Raw genomic sequence first — 24,132 nt, forward strand, 5'->3', positions numbered from 1 at the left:
AGGAGCTCATAAAATATTTTTAAATGAGTCATTTTAATAAGTTTCAAAGAGTTGGCAGCCATGGAGAATTACTTAGCACAGATAAGAGGCTGAAAACATGGAGCCTGGACAAAACGCTGCACCCCAGGCTGGGCCTGTTGTGTGACTGTGATGGATCTTGCCATTTGGGGACCAGTCATGAATCAGGATGCCACTTGAACTTCAAAAGTGTCCCTGTCCTGCACTGTCTGCAATTTGTAACATAACCATTAAAACTTTGAGGCCGTGATCAGATTCTTCACAGATTTATAAAACTAATTTTGCGTTGGCTGTTGAATAAAATTAGGTATTTGTCACTGTGTACAGATGATCAAGGCTAAACTTCTACCAGTGTGTTTATGATCATTTCAAATTACTGACTGACTAACCTAGTACCTCCAGGAATGATCATGTGTATAACTTAAGATGAAATAAGGCTTACCATGAGCATAGCACACGGCGTGATGCAATCTTTGTGCTTCAGCATGCAAGCCCTAATAAAAATAAAGAAAAAATCGTTTTAATTTTGGAAATACAAATTATGACTAGGTACAATGACTGTAATATCAGAAAAAAAAAAAAGCAGTCCAAGCATGTAAAAGCATCTGGTTCCATTTAGATCCAAAGGGCTTTATTGCACAATTCATAAAATGAAACTCAACTCTTCTGTTTTACTCCCTAATTACAAACTTAAAAGTGAGTCTTAAAAAAAAAAAAGTAACACACCTTCCAGTTATAACTGCAATGTTAACAATCAAAATAATAACATATGTAAAAGCTATTACACTTGTTGCCATTTATAATTGCTCTATTGTAGCGCTGAAGTCTATAAGTAGAGACCATTATAGAAAATAGAGCAGTAGAATCAAACACTCTGAAGGTAAAAAGTCTAGTAAATAATTATGTTAATGTGAATCAGGTTTTACGAAAATTTTGCTCAGTTGCTTTTGGAGAAAATGAAGATAAGTCTCTTCCAGACAGACATCTAGATGTCCCTCTGGTTCACAGATCTGACTATAGGATTACTGAATTTTCTACAAAGAATCTATTTAGAACCTTCTGTAGATAATTTTAAGTAGAGGAGCAATACTGTGTATCATATTGGTCAAGATGCAACTTGATAATGTCATGTCATCACTAGCCAGATAACTGTTTCATTAAGCTGTGAGATCTATGCAGTTCACAGCAAAGAGCCTTCTCACAGTTTCAGAAGAGATACATTCAATATCAATTTCCCTTTCAACTTTCCAAAGCACTATGGAAATGTAACAAAATGATACACAAACCTACATGACTCTATTAAGGGCCAAGAGGCAGCTCTGTGAGTCTCAAGTTTCACTCTGAACACTGCTCAGCTGTTCTGCTGAGAAACTGAAAGGAGGATACAGCTTTCTTGAGTTGAGAGTCAAGGCTAAGTTAGGTAGTTGACATCATAAATGAAATTGAAATCTGGCCAAAAAAGAGGCTAACCCACTTGATAGAAGTGCCACGGAATCTAATCACTACAACAGAGAGAAGTATCGTCCCTTCATCCTGTGCCAACAGTGCAATAGTTCCAAGTCAAACACCTTGCTCCACCACCCAGACTACCAACACCACTTTTCCTGAGATTTCCTTTCATGGAAATACATGAAAATGGTTGAAAACTAGAGCTCTGTAATTCTGAATTGCATGCAGATGCTGTAGCTAAGCCAAAGCAGCCCACCTTCTCCATAAACTGGCAACACATCTGTGCATCAGACACCTTTCCAGCCCATTCGCAACCAACTCCAAGAATCAAACTAACTGCAAACAGGGAGACACACGAGGGGAAAATATCTCAATGCAATAGCCTTAAAGTAGAGCAAGTCAAAGTAACTTTAACAGCAGAGATTATACTGATGTAAAGTTAATTAAATGAGTAAGAAAGGGGGCTCCCAGTGCAGGACTTGAAGCAGCACAGATGCAGTCACAGTGATGGGAATATTTAGTATGTAGCTCTGTTCTGCCTCCACCACAGTTCCCAGTGCTGCCTAGTTGAGGCTTAGGTTGTAAGAAGTGTCCTTCTACCTAACAGTACAGGAGCATCATCAGACCTCCTGCCTCCATTTGCCTCATTAGTAAAGTACTTCTATGAGACTGATTTTGAGTGTCAATTCAAAATATAATATAAAAATGCTCAAGTATTAAGGTGATAAATTCAAATAAATGTCTAAAAAAGTATTCTCAGTGTTATTTCTCTGACACTTTCAGACTGGGAAAGATAACAAATCCATAGCCCAGGATTATAAAACTGTAAATCCCAGAGTAATCAATGCTAGTTTTAAAAGGCATTGTTGGTTTCAATCAGGGATTACTTAAGGCTCCAACAGATCAATATTTCTTCACGCTTTCTTCTGCCACTCCCAGAGTTTTAGAAAATTATAGTTGTTAAAGGTACTGCACATTGCTGCAAAACTCCCTGTGAAGGAGGCTGATCTGAGAAAGCCAGTCACTCATGAAAAAAATGAGATTCATACAAGATTTGTTAAATAAAAACCTTTGTGCTTCATTTGTTTCCCTAAACAGCTCACTCCCTTGCTGGAGCAGAAATTCAGTTTGCCTGCAATCAGTCATTTGCTACAGTTGGCTGAAAATATGAATAACCATACAGAACTTGATAATCAACAAATTTGCTGGAGAGAAAAGTACTTTACTGATTGTTAAGACTGTTTTGGGGAAAGGCTTCATCTTCCCAAGTCAAACTGAAGATTGAACTGTAAACAAATTGATGTGAGTTCCCATTTATTCAATATCCTGAAAATCTGGAAGAGTTCCAGAGGTGGCAATGGCAGCCTCTTCAGCACCAACCAGTTACTTGTGAGAGAGAAAACAGATTGTTTGGGGTACAAGGGTGCGAGAGAGATTTGATAAAGTATTAAAGGATTCTTCTAAAAGGGAGGCAACTCCCTCTCTCAGTCAGCTCTGGGCTACTCACATGTTGTCAAATGTCTTGAGAACTTACTTTAATTAAAAAACCAACAAACAAAAAACCACAGATACTTGTCTTTGCATTTTGGACTTTACATTGTAAGTCATAACAGTTACAATCAACTCCAGCCCATTCCAAGAACTGCATCCCAACCAGGTTTTTCCACAAAACAATCACTCCTCTTTGCAAATGATGCAAGAGCAGAACTACAACAGCTCCAAGTTTAATGAACTAATCTGAAGATGACTGAAGACTGGGGGCAGATGCTCAGAGGTTTATCAGTTGCTGACTTACTGATGCCAAGTGAAACCTGTAAAATATTGCAGGTGCCTGCTTAAAGGACTCAGCACATACGCTACACATGCTTGTCCATCCATTGTTCCACAGCCAGCCCAAACCTCCTCATCTCAGTGTTTTCACCCACCAGACTCTTGTCTGTGGTTCAGGTTTGGTGGGGTCTTGATTTTATTGTCTCTAACTCATTTGCAATGTCAAACACATTTTTTAACTTAGTCTTGGAGATGATTTTGTACCGCTAAAATCGTATAACTTCTCCAGTATTCCAGGGCAATTCAGGAATAGCATTCACTAGATTTATTTTTAGAAAGTGCACCTCATTCACACATTTTGTAGTGCTGCACAGGGATCACGGATCTATATGCATGACTGCAGTGATAAGATCTGGCAACATTCTTTAAAAACTGTTTAAACCATTTTAGTCATATGCTTCGAGCAACAGACAATTATTCCAACACCTAAAAAGAGCTTTTCCAGTTGCAGTATTTTCCACTATTCACTCTGTGCACCCTCCCCATCTGATAGTTAAGGTTTTCCATTATTTCCTTTATTTTATTTACTCCTCAGCCAACGGACAAAACACATGCAAGAAGTTCAGAAAAGACAGCTTGAACTGATTTGCAAAGGCTATAATGAGAGATTCTTACTCTGATGCACAGAACCATGAGGATCAGGCTGAAAAATCTGTTGTCCATTATTACATATGTATGTAAATATAGAGAATGATGCCTGTAAAGACTAAATCTTTAACAAAACTGGAAAGATGACATCAGTATTCTGCATGATTTTGAACAAAGCCAAACTTGATACTGTAACTGAGACAAATCATGTGTTTTTCAATTTACAACAAATTCCAGTAAGATATGTTCACTGCAGCATCACTGAATTTACTTCTACTTGATCTCTAAATGTCCTAGAAAGCTGCTGCTATACAGTAACATCTCTTAAGATAAACAAAATAAATTGAATTTGTTCAAGTTATCACAGATGTACATTTTGAATCAAGCAGAATGCTTCTATCAGTATAAAGGAAGGCAGAGCTCTGGGTGAAACAGGGATGAATAAAAGGCAGCTGTATGAGGACTGCCTCTGGGAGGAACAGCATCCCCCTGCCTGGTGCTTCCCTCCTGTGCATGGGAAGAGACCTCACAAACCCTCTCCCTTTGGCTCTCCCATCCTAGGTCAATGGTTACTACTGTTTGTACAATGAATGAATGAAATCTCTAGACCAGGTAAAGTTAACATGCCGTTTTTCTAAAGTGGATAACCTAGCATATAATCTATGTAATGTATGATGTTCATTCACTAGCAAAATTCCCCAACGAACTATACATCTGCAGTTCAAGGTGGCAGAGAAATGAAATCACAACAGCTGCAAGTCACAGAGGAGAACAGGAAAGAAACTACACTGATACTTGGAAAATACATCACCATGGAAAGAGGAGAAATTACTTCTTTCTTTAATTAAATGGTTTTGGGAGAGGGAGGTGTGTGTCTTCCACTACCACCTCCTGCAGCAGTGTTGCAGACCTCTCTGCTACACCCTCAATTGTCTTCACATTCCATAAATGTCGTATTACTCCAAGTTTGGCTTACAATGTGAAACGCATCTCATCTTTCTTATAATTCCCTGGGGTTTCAGTATAATTATAGCATTACAAAACAAAACTGACAGCCTGTGTGTTAGTCAAAAAGACAGGCAGTAAAGCCTCTCAGTGGCTGTGGCACATCTACTGTCATCTCAGCAGATGATGAGCTGAAAAAGCAGCAAGTGATGGGTTTCCTTGTTCTATTATACGAGACAAGGGCATGGATCTACAGAGATTGTTCTGCCTCTCAGAAAAGACCTAGATTGAAATGTGAGCTGGAAACACTTCCCCATAGCACTCATATTTTCTAACATGCAAACTGGGAGCTTCCTAATCAAAGTGACTTACATGGAAACCAAGATGAAATCCAGGCTCCTGAAGCTAGGAAAGAGTTGTAGGCACTAAACAGACAACACCGCCTCTCTTCTTGGTCATGAAAGTTATAGATAGATTAATTAATCCCTGATGCCTTCACAGATTTTTTAATCTCATTAGTGACCAAAGCTGTTAGGAATGAGAAGACAGCAGAGCTGATCATAAAAGTGTTACTCTACAATGTCAAAACCACATCTGGAAGCAACTATGTCTCAGTGTTACAGAAAGTGCCTTGGTTGAGACTTCAAAGTATTCTGAGTACTCCTTTGGGGATGTTTTGTCAATGAAAATGCTACTCTGGTGGAGGGAAGGGGAAAAAGGCTTGGGCTGTGGTTTTATTTTGTGTGTTTCTCTCTCTTTGTTCTTTATTTCTTCACCTTGTATTTAGTTGAAAGACACAGAATTATAGAATGATTAAAAAGCAAACACCTAAGAAACAAATACTGACTTCAATCCACTATATATTTATATACCCAAGTTTTTCATACAATTACTATTCTGTATGTTTTGTTCAAGCAGCAAACATGAGTGGAAAACTTCACCTGAATCATACAAGAGATCCAGATTAATTCCATGTTACAGTTTTGTTGGGTACAGCTGTGCATTTAGCCAACATCCTATATTGTACTTCATGTGGTTAGTGGTTTAAGACATTAATCTGTATTACCTATTTTATTCAACAAAACAGCTATTACAGATTTAAAACAGGGGAAAAATAATTTAAGAGTCTTTTAAGTGGTAGGCTTCTTTATTCCCACAAGGTGTTCAGTCATAAAATAAATAACCAAACAGGTATGTAAGATTTTAAGTGCTGGAATCAAAGCCATGTACTTCAAAAGATCAAAGGAGATATCCAACCTTCATTTATCTCAACATTATTCATATCCTAATATTCCATTTTATTGCTAACAAATGGGGCTGGATTTGTAGCAGAACTCAAACAAATTCAAAGAAAATAAACCAATTATGACTCAGCTTATGTGCAAATTCCTTCAATGTTTGTATTTACCAGCAATTCATAAACTTGAGTTATTACCAATTCCTTTAAAAATTTATCAGTCTGATCAGATTATCCGGGCTAGAAGAATCCTCAGATAACAACAACTATGTGATACTATAGAGCTTTACAGCTGTATTCAACATAGATTATTTTCTCCCAGACAACAGTTCAGTGATGCAATGACATTTCTAGACTGTTTAAGGCCACACACACCTTATAAAAACTCATTCAAAAAGGAATGAGATTCCCCTGGCAGAAGGTCTCCAAAAACTGCAATTTATGTTTGAAACAGAATTTTTTAATTAGAAATTAAAATTAGGAAAAAAACAACAAACTTATTCCTGAAAGCACAAGTCAAGGAGTGACAAAATGCTGCTTTTCAGGCATCCCCTGCTAGAAATCACACATTTGTGAGGCATGTCAGGCTTCTTGGCTACTGGCTGTGCTGCCAGTGAGCCACGCTGGCCCTCAGCCCACAAACAGCCCAGTAGCCAACTGCACCCAAACAGGGACTCAGATGGAGGGGCCACCTGCTGCTAAGCTGCTACCATCTACCTCTGCTGCCAGGCAGCCTTTCACTGTGACAGCAGGGACACATTCACACCACATGTCTCATTATGCCAAAGCAAACCTGCTATCAGCTCTGTGCCAAAAGAAGGGGGGAGAAAGAATTTGTAAACATTCTGGGGGAAGAAATGACACGGCCATAGGCTACAATGGCTACAAATAAGGCAGATGCATGAAAAGATGAAGTATTATCCACACCAAGGAGAGGCAAATAGGTTTGATGTGCAGTGTGCTGGGCAACAGCCATGCCTGGAGCCTTCTGCACCACCACAGAGGTTGCCCACGGAGGAGAAACCAAACCATAAAGCAAGGAACCTGATTTAGCAAAGAAATCCAAGCTGCTCACTTGCCTCAGCAAATGACAGGTTTAATGGATGCAGCCACTCTACAGGTATTTCCTTTTAGCAAGCATTTTCAAGCAAAACCAGGTGTGGGAAAGAAAAGTCCATCATCCTCCCTCAGTAGTCTTCAACTCAGTGGTCAGGAGCTATTCTGATAGCCCAGCCCCATGGATAAGCCACTCCTCTGTTGCCACCCCATGTGTAATTTTACTGAATCTTTTCCCAAAACAGAAATATCTCGCCAAGCCCCAAATACTCTGTCCACTCTAACCACTATTAAATGGTAGACATTCCTCCTAACTTATGTTTCGTACAACCTGCCATTGGTGTTTTTGAGCTTTACTTCCCCTCACTGTACAACGGATGGTTCTCCCTAGACGTGGCCCCTTTCTCTCCTTTCTACTTGCTTAATATATGGAAACGTACGACAAGAATTTTCAAAGCCATCTAACAAAATGGGAAAGCAGTTTCTCATTAGAAATCCGTGCAGCAGCTCTGGGAACCTCAGTCTCCCCCTCTGTGATTTTGTTAAAAAAAAAAAAAAACCCATGAAAGTGGTGAAGGAACCATTGAAAATTTTACTGCATGGATAATTTGGGTTTTTTTAAATTTATTCATGAAGCAATATTTTTAATGACTCTGTTCAGTTACAGAGGATTTAACATAGTGATATTACATAACTAGTTCAACAGCTTCCCCCACCATGTACTTTTCTCTGCATGTAAATTTTTTTCCAAGTTATTTCTAAGGCAATAACATGATATCAAAAGCTTAATTTCAGAGTGTGACAGATGACAAGTATCTTCTTCCTATTTAAGTGCTCCCCCCACAGTGCTATTCTAGGCTGTGCAGAATATAAATGACCAACTGAAGAAAAAGAGAATTATGAAGCATTTTCATAATGATCTAGTCAAAAGCATTTTTCAAGGTTTTTCATTAAATTCCACATTTAAGAGAGAGTTAATACAAGGGGGAAAGAAGTTACCCTCCCCAGAAAGATTTCTTCAAGAGCTTCACAGGTTTGTTTAGTAATCCATCACTCTCTTGTCCCCTCTGAAGGAAAAAAAAAACCCCACAACCTATTTATTGAATTTATGCAAGCTACATTTATTGTAAACACGTTTATGTCACTGCAACAAAGGAATGTTGCCAGATTGCTCCATGTATACAGACATTTCAGGATACATTTCTGCAACCTTCTTTTAGCAAAAAGGATTGCAGTAAGTTGAACACAGCATTTCAGTGTGTACCTAAACACTGAACTTGGATTTATCTCAAAAGCTCGTAGTGCTGCAAGTCTTTGTGCAAGAAAGATTCATCAACCTCAATCTTAGATCCAGCAAACTGTCTAACAAGATTATTAACCTTTTTAGGACTGCCAAGACACTCTTCTCTTGTGCTGCTTCAGAGTCACTGGATATACTGAGTAACAAAGCTGTATTATTGCTGCATCTGGAGGTCCCTCTACAGAGCATCCCACTTGTATTGGAGACGTAACAGGGGATTTTCACAGTAGGTTAATCAATCAAATTAAGATGCCTGCCTGGACCAAAAAGTTTAGGATCACTGAAGGAGTGATTAAAAGACTTCCTAGAAAGCAACCTGAGCATCCATCACGTGCATCCAAACATTCTGGATTTGCAGAAGGATTTACACCTCCCTGTTCACACAATGGTGGTTAAACTGTTTTTCTGAGTGTTTTACCTCCAAATTAATTAATTTTCTCTGTTAAAGTCTTCCAAAGCACCAGAAAAATCTAGTGACATTTCCAAGAAAGATTAATTCTGCAAAAATGTCTTCCAGCATTTTCTTGAACCAAGTTCAAGGTAGTTGTCATGGCTGGTTTTCCCATAAGTCACAGTAACCATACACATAACTATTCATTGCAAATTGTTATTAATTCCATGCACTACAACTTGAAACATTGCAAGACACCTTGCCACTGTAGCCCCATACCACATATCCCTCTTACAGAAATAAAAATAAAAAGAAAATACAAGCTACCAGAGGATTTGCACCAAATAAATTGCTGTCCAGAAGCATCATGAAACACTGAACATTAAAGAGGGCTGATCTATTAGAACTCCTTCAGAAATGAAAGGATGGAGAAAGAAAACACACAGATACACCCCAATTTCATCCCAGTGATCTGCAGATAATGCATTCTGCCAGCCAGAGGAGAATTATCATTCTGTTCCCTGTTATAAAAATAGTAACTGTCATGCACACACGCAGCTCTAATATAACTTACAATTGAGCGTTGGCTGATTTTGACCCCTTCTCATTCAAGGAGAAAAAAGAATTTCCCCTCTTCCAAGGGAACAAGTGTTGCTTCTGCAGCACATTCAGACTGTTAAGAACAAGAGTTCTGCCATGAAGGGTGTAAGCAGACACACACTTACCAGGAAAGGAAACAAGTATTACAGGCAAAGTCTATGAGGAAGAGAAAGAGGCCACACAACCTCAATCCGAGTTCTTGGAGTTATTAGAATTTAACCATCTCCCTTAGCATTTGCTGTTTATTGTTGCTTCCTCTATTTCTAAAGAAAGAGCTTCAGAGGTTTCTTGATACAGATCAGGAAAAACAGTGCAGATAAAAAGAAATTAGCCTGATTAATCACCTCTGTCCCTAACCAGAAGCATAATGCTGAGATGTCATCACCTTTCCTTTCCTTTTTCCTTTTCCTCCCTTCTTTCTTCTGCCTTGATGTCACCAACCCAAATTTTGGTAAGGGCTGACTGAAAACAACCTAATAAAGTAGTATAGGCAGAATTTTTCTCAAATTTTTTCTTGTCTAATTTAAGGTTCCTTCTTACAAGGAACACGACTCTAATCCTGACAAGGTGATATTTTGCAATTGTAGAAAGAGACAAAAATTTACATAAGATATTTGAGAAACTCCTCTGATCTTGCAACTTTTACAGTCCTTTAGAGCAGCAGTTTTCTTAATTATAACAACAATAACTAGCTTTGGAGTATGTGAATTGTTAGAAATGAATGGTAGTGTTGATTTTGCATTCTAGTGTTAGAAATGTAGTGTTTGGTTTGGTTCACATATATATATTCTAGTGTTAGGAAGATATAGTTTGACCACATATGTATTAGGAACATATAGTTTGTTTGAGATATATATTTTAGTGTTAGAATAATTGTTTGTTTGAGAGATATCTACACATTCCAATGACACCTGGAGTGGTTTATGGGCCAAGAAACTGAGGGACTTAATTGGGCTCCATCTGGGGGATCTGAACATGGAGAAGGATTTATGGCCCAAGATAAGGCCGAACAAAGCTACTTCTATGCTGCTCTTCAGGGCAGGATGACACCAGTAGATTGTTAATTGGGAAGACAGCCAAGGGGGCAAGAAAGGTCAAAATTTTACCTTAAAAGGTAAAAAGTAAACTGCTAAAATGGAGTGTGTAAACAGGGGCGGGAAATTTATAGGATAATTTGAAGCGTCGGATAGGCTGTAAACCCTGGAGTGCCCAGCCAGGGGGGAAACAGGGGAGGGAATTTTGCGTCGGGAATAGGGAATATAAACTGCTATTCACCTTGCTATAGGTGTGCCTACTTGCTTAGGTCACCCATTCTTGCAAGAATGTAAATAAACTGTGCTTCGCTGAAGGATCCGTGTGGGCCTGCTCATTGGCGCGACAAGCGTTTCTCACATGAATGACGATGGGACTGTTTGATAATTGACAAAAATTAGGTACGTCCTCAGACTAAGCCATTATGTATAGCAAGAAGCCTCTGACAGATTTTTCTGTAAATTAATCTGTTGGATTTTAATGCAAGACATGTTATGCTTGGTCTCTTTACTAATGCCTACAACTCAAAATTAGATTTTCTTTAATTAACTAAAATACAGAAATTATTTTCATGGCACATATAAAAGTGGTTCGAGATGAATTCTTTTGATTACAAAGCAGACAACAGGTCATTTTTTCTAGTAAAATGTAACAATGAGATGCCATTGAAAATTTTTCTTGTGGTTGACACAATTCTGGGCCTAAACTATTCCTTTTACTGTCTGTGGCTGCACTTTGGAAAGAATGCTTACAAGAGGTGTTTGGGGGAATATTCATTTCGTACCTGTATTTAAACGTGCATAGGAATATTCCCTGCGTGTTTTTCAAAAAAATAATTGGAGCACACCATCAAATCCTCTTTATAAACCAAGTGATCATAAGCTCTCTTCTATTACAACCAAAACAGTGGCCTTTCAGAGAATCATAGAACACTGGGTTGGAAGGGAACTCAAGGATCACCTGGTCCAGCCTTTCTAGGTACTACTATAGTTGATATGAGGTGGTTCAGCACCCTGTCAAGCTGAGACTTAAAACTGTTGAATGCAGAGGAATCCACCACATCCCTTGGGAGACTGTTCCAATGTTTAACTGTCCTCACAGTGAAAAATTTACCTCTTGTGTCCGATCACAACCTCCCCAAGAGCAACTTGTGCCCATAACTCCTTGTCTTTTCCATGTGACTCCTTGTAAATAGGGAGTCTCCATCTTCTTGGTAGCCACCCTTTAAGTACTGGAATGTTGTAACAAGGTCTCCCCTAAGCCTTCTTTTCTCAAGGCTGAACAAACCCAGCATGAAGGAAAGGCAGCAAGTATTTTAAAACATTTCTCAGCTCTGCAAGACTCCTCCTGCACAGCTTTCCCCCACACTACTGTCACAAAAAGGCAACACAGACTTCAGGCTCTGGCAGGAAACCACCCACCCAGCCAGGAAAATTCTGCCTTAAACCAGCTTCTCCTGGCCAGGCCTGGAGATGTCATGCCCTGTCCTAGAGCACTGGCAGGACCTTGCTCACTGCCTGCCCCAAAAAGCTCTTTGCTAGTGAGGACCTTGTTTCCCACCCCCTTCTCTGCAGGACCCAGGAGCAGAGCAGGCTACACTGAAGTCTCCCATTCCACCTCCTACCCACCCTGCCCTCAGAATGTACACTGGAGCTGTGTTCCACACGAGTCCCGAGAGGCCAAAACCAGGCCAAGCTGGGCGGTGGGAAGTTTGGGGGGCAGGATCAGGGAACACCTGCTGACAGAAAGTGCAGCCTGCCAGAACCTCCTGCATTGCAAAAGGACAAACACAAGCAAAATCAAGTCTCTTCCCCAGAGTACCAGGATAAAGGAGATCACACTAGCTTCGTTTCCCAAGAATTGCTTACCTGAAGATACCCAGTAGTCACCAGGATTTTTACAACTATTAGACTACATTTCAGCCAACTTTTCTGTGACAAGGGGAACTCCTAACCTCTGTACATGTTGTAGGTTTAAAAAAACCAACCCCTTATTATAGATTAGAGATGTTTGTTTTTACTGACTGTCTCTCTGCAGGGGAAACAACACTAGGTTGAAGTACATAGTTAGAATAAATTGATTGTTCAAGGTAGTTTCTAAGAATGTACTAATACTTGAGGAAATACAGACATAAAACAGGACTGTTTTAAAGGTTATACCTTTGTACTATATTAAATCTTCTTCTGATAAAATGTGTCTTTTGACAAGACAAAATGGAAGGGGGATCCAAGAAATAAAACCCCTATCAACCAAAGGAAATGTAACATTATTTCAATTGTACCAGAGATACATACACAAACTAAATGCAAATAAATGCAAAAATACTATTAATAAATGGTTGTGGAGGTCTTAAATAGCTTTTTTGGTAAGATGTGTCACTCACAGAATGAATGCAGATGTATTAAATTGTGTGAGGTGTTACATAATTAACTGTGATATATGAAATCTTAGTAATATTTTTTACCCTCATTTGAGATCATCAGCATCTAAGATCCTCAGTGGCTTCAGCATGCACAAATATGGCCAAGCCAAGTGCATGAGAATCTTACAAAGTCTTGCACAGAATGCTCAGAAACCTTTACCCCATCAGTGATCATTACATGAAGAAAATGCATCAAGATTATGTAAATTCCAATTGATGCCAAATATTTAACTTTACAGGAGGAGAACCCACATGCCAAACTAATGAAGCTAGAAAGCAATATAAATCATTACTACTATTGCTTTCAACAAGAAGTAAACCAAGAAATAAAAGCTGGGAAAACATTAGCAACACTTCTCAGTAACTGTTTGCAAAGGCAGAAATTTATCAGGCTTGCAGCAAGTAACAAAACTGTAACCACAAAGTAGACCACAACCAATACATTCATGTTGGTATTAGCTATTACTTATAGATACTGGGTTCATTATTATTCCAGGTTCTCCCATATGGATCCCTCCAGGTAACAATTCAAAGCCTTTACCCCATTGCACTCACCCTTTCTTCAGTTAATGAGCCGTGAAAAAACCTCTACTCACAGGTACTTCTGGAGCATATAATGTGCAACACAAACTTGGTTTTGAAATCTGGCTTCACTTACTGCTTGCACTGATTCTTCACACGTCCACAACCCTACCAAAAAAGCTGTTTCTCCAGCTCCTACACAAAAAAATTAATCTGAACTGCTGCTTTTTCATATAGCTCTAACACTGCTACAAACTACAACTGAAAAGCAACGCAAGGTCCTTCTTTGCTTTTAACAAGTCACTTTTCTGCAACTGGGAAACATCTTTCTTCACCATACTTGCCTATGACCAGTTTTGCAGAATAAAACCTGCCCAGGAGCAGCATGCTGCTGGTGAATTTTGCCTCCACAGACAGGCCAAACAAAGACAACATTCACAAACCGTGATTTGTCCTCAGCCAAAAGAGAGGTGTTGGGGTGTGGGTGTAAATTGGGGTTTTCAGGTATAACTTTAAAAAACTAACAAAAAATCAGACAAGCACACATCTGCTCCACCACAGGGGACCAAGCTAATCATGGTCCATTCAACCACTGTACTCAAAAGATTAATTTAAGACAGTTCAATTCCTTTCCTACTGAGGACAGATGGTTCTCGTATCTCAATATATATGTCCAACATGAATTTCTGGAGTCAAATGGCTAACAAGGACTCAGGTATTCTGACATTAAAAGGCATGCTTTTTTTAATAGTCTTTTTCCACAGGCCCAAAGATCACACAAAATTTCCCACCAGAGTCACACGTAAAAAAATATTCCACATTTCAAAACAAGGGTGCATTAATGTTATTTAAAATTTCTCTACTCCCATTTTATGTATTTATATTTATTTATCCAAATAGCAGACATTTTCTCTTATTACACTCTCACTTATTATTTTTGCTACTCGAGATTCCAGCTGTCCTCTTCAGTCAGCACAAAAAGACCAATTGCTGGAGGAGAAGGAAAGAGGGTTGTTTAGGTTTTTTAAGTAAGTCCATTTTCAACTGTCACAGATTGCCCATCTGAAATCAATAACCAGCTCTGCAGTAGCCTTGGTCTTCATCTTTTCATTTATTTGCCTTTATTCCCCATAAACTAACAAAATAAAAAGCTTTCAGGGGCTTTCCAAGTGACCCATAACCATCAAGGCCAAATGGAAGATATGTGTTTTACTGTAATACCCTCTAACCAAGATCCTGTGCAAAGAGTTACTCTGTATGAAACAGGTTTTTTCCCTTATAAGTGAAAAAAGGATTCCTTCCTTTTTAAAAAAAAATAAAAATGAAAATTGCTCCATTACCCACCATGGATCTAATTTGTGCAACGTAATACTACAGTTTCCTTCTAAGAGAACTTTTCTGTAGCATCTGAAGGTGCATTTAATCTTCCATTACTGTACGTTGCATTTTTAAATCATTGTAAACATAAAATAGCAAAGCCACACAGAACAGGTTTTTACCCTCAGGGTAACATATGAGAGATGACAGGTGAACAGGATGTGAAAGTCTTTCAGTCGAGTAGCACTACATCACATCTGTGTGAAGCATCTTCCTTAACACCTGGTATTTATGACAGAATCTGCTGCATTAACAGGGAGTCTAGAAATGAATAGTCTGACTTACCTAGGCACAGAGGTTTGGGATAAGTAACTTACAGGAACAGCAGCATTTATCATGTCAAGGCATCAAAGCTTTAACCCAGTACATGAAGACAGAGCAGGTGATTCACTGAGCAAACTGTTCTCAAAGCCAATAATTTACTATTCTATAAGACACAGATCAATACCTTTCAGCTTTATGAACTGTTTCACTCAAGTTATTGTTCCTGCTGCAACTTTACTTCATAGAAAAGAGGTTTCAATCAAAACCACAGAACAAACAAACGATGATGGGCCAGTGGAGAGGTCCAGATCAGAGCTCTCCCATGAGCCCTGCAATCGTCTGTAAGGCAGAAGCTCAGAAGTGCTCAGCATCACAATAAAGCAATCACATTTTCAAGTCCCACTGTCAGTAACAGGAGTTGCCAGTTAATCAGAACATTTACAAATCTTGCCACTAAATACAAGAGAAATCTGTTCAGTAGTGGAGGAGAAGGCTATGGGAAGAGGAAACCATTAGAAATCTCAAAGCCATGTCTGAGGGTTGAATTCCTACTGGCATACTAACATTTATATATTATACATTTTTGCCTAAAAAAACCCAAAACACTGATTATGGATATGTTCATTGGTACTATCTGCTGAGCTTTGCCATAGTCACCAAAGTTTTCACAATACTGAAAAGGAAGGCACATCCCCAGAAAAAGGCTTGTTAATAAATAAATGTGTAAAATAACATAAAAGAACGTTAAGACCAGGAAGAAAATTTGAATCAGTAGGTCATAAGTGTTCTTACATTATTCTATTGCAAGATAGGAAAACAAGAACCTAGGCTCAAGTGGGGATGAAAGCTTATAAAGCAGCAATGCAGGAAATTCTACATCCTTCCCCAGTAAAGCCTCCATACTGCAGTGATTGACTCAAAGAGTAAGACCTCTGCAAAAGCCTAAACTGCACTTGTGTGGCACTGCTCAGAACAGCCCTCAGTGATGGGACTGTAGGCTTCAAGGTGGTTTTTTTTAAATCAGATGAGTAACTTCTAAGATATGAAGATTTGATTGCCCAAAGGGAGACATTGAAAACTGAATGATCAGGGCAAGGGATCAGGAGGAGGGGGAAAAAATATACCCTAATTAATCATTTTAGAAGAATGGACCAGGACCCAAAGCCTACAGCAAGCTCTAGTCTTTGCATTAGACCAAACCAAAATACATACTCCATATGCAGTCTGCATTATGAGATCCTTCTGCAACACAGCCCATCTCTACTGAATGCAAATACTTGTTTCTAGGTGTTTACTATTTGCTTGCTTTGGCAACCTATTGAGCAGAGTAACTAGCTTCAGATGCTTATCTTAAGGCATTTGGCAGAGATCAAACCAGGTCAATATAAACAAACAAAAACAACCCAAACGATTTAAGAAAGAAAACAAAGTAGGCAATACACAACATTTTCCAGTTAAAAAAAAAAAAAAACAAAAAAAACCCCAACACACAGAAAACCAACACCAAACACAAAAAACTTCCCTTCACTTATTCTCCTATACTACTTGACTATAAAATGGTGTTGAAATCATTCTACTACAAACAGATTTACATACCCTGAAAGCAAATGGGGTAGTACTTGGTTTCCCTTGCAACCCTGCAGGACCAGCACCTAAAGCAGAGCTAAACTTCAGCTCGTTTTTATTTGATCCTGGAAAACCAGGTTCTGCCAAAACTTTAGAGCAGCCTTGGAGGCTTAAGACTAAAAAGCAAGTAAGGTTCATGCATATTCACCAGAGCTACAGGGTTATTTCTGTGGTGGCCTAGAAGCAGACCTTCCACAGATGCTTTCATGGCCTGCACCCTCTGCCATGCAAGCAACCACCCACACTGTGGATGTGGGGTAAACACTAGCACATCAGTGTGTGACTCACTAATTAATGAGCATTTATACTCAAAAGGAAAGGAAAGCTAATTCCCTCACTGAGACTAAGAGAATTTTTATTATCAGTGGCAGCTACAGGTACCTCTGTGGTCCTGCAACTCAAATATAACATTTTAAGCCCACAGGCAGGGACTGATCTACTGAAGCTGTTCACAGGAGGATGACTTTTCATACTCACTTCCCACTAATTTTGTTAGTGACATACCAGTAATTAGTGTTTCTAAATGCCTTCCCTACTTTCTTCAGTTTTAATTATACTGTGTCAGCACCTAAAAATGTACAAACCAGGCACAAGAGAGAGAAGCAGCATTTCCTGCAGAGGCTATAGAGTTTTCAAAAGGAGGAACACAAGAGCAGGGCCCTGCTAGGCAGAAGACACCAGCTTTATTTTGCACAGCAAGTCCCAGATAGAGATATAAATAAGCATGAATTTTTTAAGGGCTAGGACAGAGAGCTGTAAGGCAAAAGAGAACTGCAAAGCCCAACAGAGGCACAGGATTTTTCCTCACTCTTACCCTTACTTGCCATTCTTCCCAGACTCCTTTCTCACTAAAAAATGATGAAAAAGAAAAGACTCACTTGTCATTCCCTCAAAATAATACAAAAGCAAGGCTTTTCTGTTCTTTGCCCTCCAGCTTTTCTACGACGTCTGTATTACCCCCCAAGGCAAACACAACAGCCCAGTCCAATAACAAAACACATCAAAACATTTCCAAATGTGGTAACTTGTCTTTGCAAACCACTTTCCTCAGGAGGAACACACAGTATCTCTCCCTGCACCCAGCACCTGCAAGCACACCTTCAACAGTCTTTTCCAGTGCTGAGTAGGTTCATGTTCCCTGCAACCTGCTTCTACAGTTAAACAACTGTAAAATTAACATAAACAACTCAAAGTGTTTACTTGTGAGAAGTTCCCTGTTAGAAGTACATCAAGTAATTTCTAACAAGCATTCTGATGGATCGATAATGATTTGTCTTTAAAAGTAAGCAAAGATCAGAAAGCTAGAGTCACAAGTAAGATTGTGTGCTGGGGTTCAACTTCCTCAGATACAGTTAAGTTTACAAAAGGCTTCTCAGACTCAAACCTACCTCAACTCCAGAAAACAGTTTGAGAAGCTGGGGCACTCGATGGATGACAGGGCCCCTTCAGGAGACCTTTTCCCTCTGCTGGTTAAAGAAGGTTGCCTTCCAATTCTCAGCTATTAAGAATTCATCCCTCTTCTCGTGTGAGAGGGAGTTCCCTAATTCATCACAGTTCAGCCTTACTCTCATAATAGCACCTACAATTAGGGCATTTGTCTTTAATATTTCCTCAGAAAGTTAACACTCCTTCTAACCATCCAGCTCTTTATCCATGCGAGGGAAAAGTCACTAAAGCTACAAAAGAAAGAGCTGGAGGCTGAATCAAAAAAAGGAATCAAAGCCCCACGTTGCTAAGCATACAACCTGAGCAATGTCTTATTTCATATGTAGGTCTCTGGTCCCCACAGCAATAGCCAAAGTCCTTTTTGAAGGCATGGGTCAGGATACACCCAGGAACAGACAAGCTTGTACCTGGAGTTCCCTCCCAGATCTAAAGAACTTTTTACTAAGGATTTGAAAAATGTTCCACATCTGAGGGAACATTTCTGAGCTCAACTAATAAACTAAAAGGAGCATGGCATGGTTACTGCCTCTGCCTCCTCCTCCTGTAGCCACCACAGCTTTGTACAGTGCCACTCTGGAAGATAAATGATATTCATGACATCAAAGGAAGGCTGAGAGATAAAAGACAATGCAGAGAACTGTTGAAACAATATTTACGTGCCATCCACCTGATGGAGAGTATAATCCCATGTACCTATATTTTGCATTCAGAAAGTATAACTGTTGCTTCTACTTTCATCCATTTTACATTCTTTCATGTCTAAGTAACTTTTTTTACCACAGAGATGTCTGCAGGACACTAGCAGAGCACAAAGCAACATTTTACAGGCAAAATAAAAGTTCCTGAGTTGGCCACCAATGACATACACTTAGTACTTACACTGCTTATTTAATTTATGGAATATAAATATAAAATATTTTGGTCTAATGGTAAGATAGCCATTTCACATAATTTTAAAATTCTGCTGACAATGTAATTGGTTGGCTCTGTGTTACTTAACTCACCAACAGAAGGACACATTCATTACTTAAGAGATTATTTAAAAAACAGCCTTGGTGGGAGACACCCTGACTTCTAATGAAGAAGAAAAAATATGTTCCTATTTTTAAAAATCAGCATACGTTATCTTATAAAAATATAAACCAGTTCCCTGCCTCATTAGGAATAGACCATACAATGGCTAGTTAAAAGCTAACAGCCAGTTTGTTATTCTTACAGACAGGGAGATGTAAGTACTTCTTGAAGCCTTCAGATAATTCAGGAAATGTTTTAGACCATTGTCATTTCTTGGAGGGCTTTAGTACCTAAGATTTTAATACAGTATCAACTAAAATTTCTTCTAGAAATCAAGCTCCTTTTGTCTGACTTCACAAACATACCAACAGTCCGATCTCTAGAGATGAAGCTTTTGCTTTAAAAGTGCAGTTTTCCTGCAGGGTTTCAACATTGACACACATGGAAGTCAAAGGCTTTTGCTGGAGAATTTTGCTCCACAAACCATGCAGGACCCAGATCCAATCTCACACTGTAAATGCAACTCCATTAACATTCAACAGGTTTGAGCTTAGAAAAGGAGAGGTTAGTGTAAGTACTAATGATGTCAATTAAAGTAGCATATGCTTTTATATATATTTGACTTACAGAAATGACCCAAAATTCTAAATTCATTAGAATGATTGTCTAAGTACCACAGTCCAGTTTATTTCAATGCAGGATTAATTTGGGGGAGAATCGGTGTTATTTGTTTCCAAAACTGCTTCCAGCCTCCTAACTGAGCCCCATCATTGCTGTAGAGCAACACACTGCAGGTACAGCCTGTTGGGTAGGTAACATCTTCCTTTTGGTCAAAATTCAGAGACCAAATGATGTGGTGATGAGTCCTTAATTCAGTGAGTAGCTGGGAAAATAATGCAGGGTTTTGCTTTAACTTCATTAATAGCCCCAAAAGAATTAATACCAGCTAAAGTAAATTTTTAAAAAAATAAAAAAATAAAAAATACAACAAATCACCAACAAAGCAACAAAAGCCAAACAAAACCAAAACCCCACAAGAGAAACCCAAACCACAACCTGTAGTTGCTAATTAGAAACCCTGCCTTCTAGAACACATGAATTCAGAGCATAACACCCACCATATTGCCAACTAAACATTATAATAGGAACACTTAAAAAACCCAGTTTAAATGTTTATTTTTAACTTCCAGATGGGATGAATACTTTCATCTCTAATTTTAACAAATAGGTTAATTAAAAAAGTATGCATATATACACAAACATCTGCTTTCAATGACTTCATTACCACCATCCTGTAGTGGCTGTATAAGGGTATGTTGCAAGTGTCAAATTACTGGCATTTCTGGACATGACAACAGTTCCAGTCAGATTACATGAACATTTTGTTGCTGTGCTGACAAACTCTGTGCCACCATGATGCAACACCCGGTGGGTGGAATTTAACTTCTTTCCTTCACGCTCTTCCTGGTGATAAAGGCCAAAACAAAATGTTTGAAAATTACCCTTCTGCTGCTGTATGGTACTATTACTGCCAGAACCTTCTCTCTTCCAAGTTTGACAGAAGCTTTGTTTCTGTGAGCACCACACACCTAACTACAGCAACTGTCAGGCAGCTGTAATCCCAGTCAGGTTTGATCAGCTACATTCAAGCCAAAATAATCTGACAGCAGGAAGAAACAGCCTCACTTGTTGGATGAAGATATTCTGTGCTGAACATTGCAAAGGCCTTACATGATTTTCTACACAGATAGAACTGATCTCTGTGGAAGAACAGCTTGTCATCCATGAACAAGAAGATAACTGTCACTGCTATAAGCTATTTCCCTTTTTTCAAACACTGCCTACCACTGAGAAATCGAGTACAGTGCTGTTTCTCAAATAGTAAAGTTTCTTCTCTTCCAAAAATCATAAAAATTGTATGGAAGAAAAAAAAAAAAGCTCACTTTATTTGGGGGGGGGGGGGGGGGGAACCCAACATAAAAGGAAAAAAAAACAAACACAAACCACAGTGCCCAAAAGCACATCTAAAATCTTGCTGAATTCTTAGAAATGTCACAAGAAAAGCTTGCCTGCTGTGTTACACAACTGCTAGGAAACCTAAATGGAAATGCAATGGGATTACTAGCACAGAACAACCAACCTCCTAGCATTTGAGGGATTAAACATGGTTCTAGGCTAAATAAAAACCAGTTTTTGAAGAAACAGTGGAAAAAGAGTACCTGTGAATCATGGAAGAAGGGGCTGGCCACTTGAGAGGAACATGGGACTGTTGTCAGAGGATGTAGGGAGGTAACTGGGAAAGCTAAGGCCTCCTTGGAACTAAACCTTGCTAGGGAGGTCAAAGACAATAATAGAAAGGGCTTCTTCAAATACATTGCAGATAGAACTAACACTAGAGGCAATACAGACCCACTGCTGAATGAGGTGGGTGCCCTGGTGACAGAAGATACAAAGAAGGCAGAGGTACTGATGCCTTCTTTGCCTCTGTCTTTACTGCTGCAGACTCTCCCCAGGAGTCCCAGAACCCTATAGCCCCAGAAGAAGTCAGGACGAAGGAGGAGTTTGCTTTGGTAGATGAGGATTGGGTTAGGGATAAGTTGAGCAATCTGGACATCCATAAATCAATGGGTCTGGATGGAATGCACCCACGGGTGCTGAGGGAGCTGGTGGAGATCATTGCTGGGCCACTCTCCATCATCTTCGGTAAGTCATGGGTAACTGGAGAGGTGCCTGAGGACTGGAGGACAGCAAATGTCACACCAGTCTACAAGAAGGGCAAGAAGGAGGACCCGGGTAACTATAGACCGGTCAGCCTCACCTCCATCCCTGGAAAGGTGATGGAACAACTTGTTCTTGGCACTATCTCTAGGCACATCAAGGATGAAGGGGTCATTAAGAACAATCAACACGGTTTTACCAAGGGGAAGTCAGGTTTGACCAACCTTATAGCCTTCCATGGGGAAGTAACTATGTGGATAGATGATGGTAGGATGGTAGATGTGGTTTATCTTGATTTCAGTAAAGCATTTGACACTGCCTCCCACAGCATCCTCACAGATCAACTGAGGAAGTGTGCTCTTGATGGTCAGGTAGTGAGGTGGATCATGAACTGGTTGAAAGGAAGAAGTCAGAGAGTTGTGGTCAATGGTATAGAATCTAGTTGGAGGTCTGTGACTAGTGGAGTCCCTCAGGGGTCGGTACTGGGACTGGTAATATTCAGTATTTTCATCAGCGACCTGGGTGAGGGAATGTAGTGTGCCCTCAGCAAGTTTGCTGATGACACCAAACTGGCAGGAGTGGCTGACACACCAGAAGGCTGTGCTGCCATTCAGTGAGACCTAGATAGGCTGGAGAGTTGGGCAGGGAGAAACTTGATGAAATTCAACAAGGGCAAGTGTAGAGTCTTGCATCTGGGGAAGAACAACCCCATGTACCAGTACAGGTTGGGGGCTGAGCTGCTGGAGAGCAGGGTAGGAGAAAGGGACCTGGGGGTCCTGGTGGACAGGAGGACAACCATGAGCCAGCAATGTGCCCTTGTGGCCAAGAAGTGTTTCAGAGAGACAGAAACTATAAATGGGAAACAAGATTGTGTTTCTATATTAGAAATACTGTGATGTCTGTTCCTACCTCTGTAACAACTGGAACCAAATGGGTTCATAAAATAGGTGACCTCTACCATTCAACATGGACCATCATGATAACGTCTGGGAGGAAAACTGCCAGGCAATACATGGCTGTAGGAGGAAAACTTCAGAACAGGACAGTCACAGAAGAAGCAGGGGGAAGGCAAACATCCAGTCCTTCAGTTTTCATATTTTTCCCAGTGCCTGGGAACAACGCCCGCCTTCCTCTCCACATGGACGACAAGATCAATGCATCCTCCATGTAAAATAAAATTGGTGTTCCCTATCTTCTCCAAACCTTGGAGTTTAAGGTTTATTTGAGTGAAATTACTTATTCCAGGCAGTCCCTGGCCCCTCTATAGCTGTGTGACAATTTGAATAATTGCCTTCAAAAGGAGAATGACACAGCACAGTAACATAAGCCAAATCTCTCAGTAGTCAAAACCTCAGCTGCTAAACTGCTGTCAAGATACAGGGATAACCATCTCGGCTGTTCAGAGACACCAAGCAATTAGGCTGTCTGAAAAGATTTCAGTTTGAATTTTGCCATAGTGACTGATGTACTGAATGGCAAATGTGAGGCAGGCCCTTACGACATCACTAACTTTTTCATTTCAGTGAAGCAAGTTAGAAAATTACACTGTGCTTTTCACACACCCAGCTCCCCCAGTCCCCTTCTTCCAGTGAGCTTCTATCTGCTTAGAAGTGTTTGCAAATGGTCTGTAGAAGCAGGAGCTGAGAGGGATGCTCCTGCAGGCAGAGGCAGTGGTGAAGCACAAGACAGACCTGGAAGTTACTGCACAACCTGGAAAACTCTTCTGGGGGGCAAACCCATGGGTTGTCTTCACACTATGCACAGAGAGCCACATGGCTGTAAATGTTCAGTAATGCCACAGAAAAAGTGGTATAGGACAGTAAAAAAATACTGCGGAAACAGAATTTGTTTTATTTAGCTTTCACCCTTGAGGGTCTGTCTGACAGAAGCCTCCTTCAGAAGATCAGTGCTGCCTCCATCCTCCTCAGCAATAATAACAAATTCCTTTTTGAACTTCTGCTGAAGGTTATTTTGCCATAAAAAGCAGTAGGTTTGCTTTGTTGACTGTTTGCGTTTAAAGTCAATATGCTAGCAAACAGTAAAGCAGAGAAGTTAAATAGGTCTAAAGAAAAATGAAGCTTTTTTTATACCATTAAAAAAGAGCCAATAGCATTGAAGACCTCCACTTCATCTCAAGGTTCCTTGAGATGTACTTGAAATAACAGGGCATAAGGGCTGAGGTTGACTTTACAGATCAGATACACCTTGAAGTTTTTATAAACTCTAAAGAGCTACCTCCACAAAAAGGCTTTTTGTTCAATGAGCCTACCTGTTCCACTGACATAGGGTATCAGACC

The 24,132-nt window shown here is 39.7% G+C and overlaps 1 protein-coding gene across 1 annotated transcript in view; it reads right to left on the bottom strand.

Moving 5' to 3' along the window:
* ATP2B2 (ATPase plasma membrane Ca2+ transporting 2) overlaps positions 1–24,132 on the bottom strand; it is a 409,447-nt gene that overhangs the window by 303,601 nt on the left and 81,714 nt on the right. Inside the window, exon 2 of the mRNA XM_051627773.1 lies at positions 461–512. The gene's annotated coding sequence lies outside the window, so the exon portion shown is untranslated. The remainder of the gene's footprint in view (positions 1–460; positions 513–24,132) is intronic.

Source organism: Apus apus, chromosome 9 (assembly GCF_020740795.1).
Source record: "Apus apus isolate bApuApu2 chromosome 9, bApuApu2.pri.cur, whole genome shotgun sequence".
Taxonomy (NCBI): Eukaryota; Metazoa; Chordata; class Aves; order Apodiformes; family Apodidae; genus Apus; species Apus apus.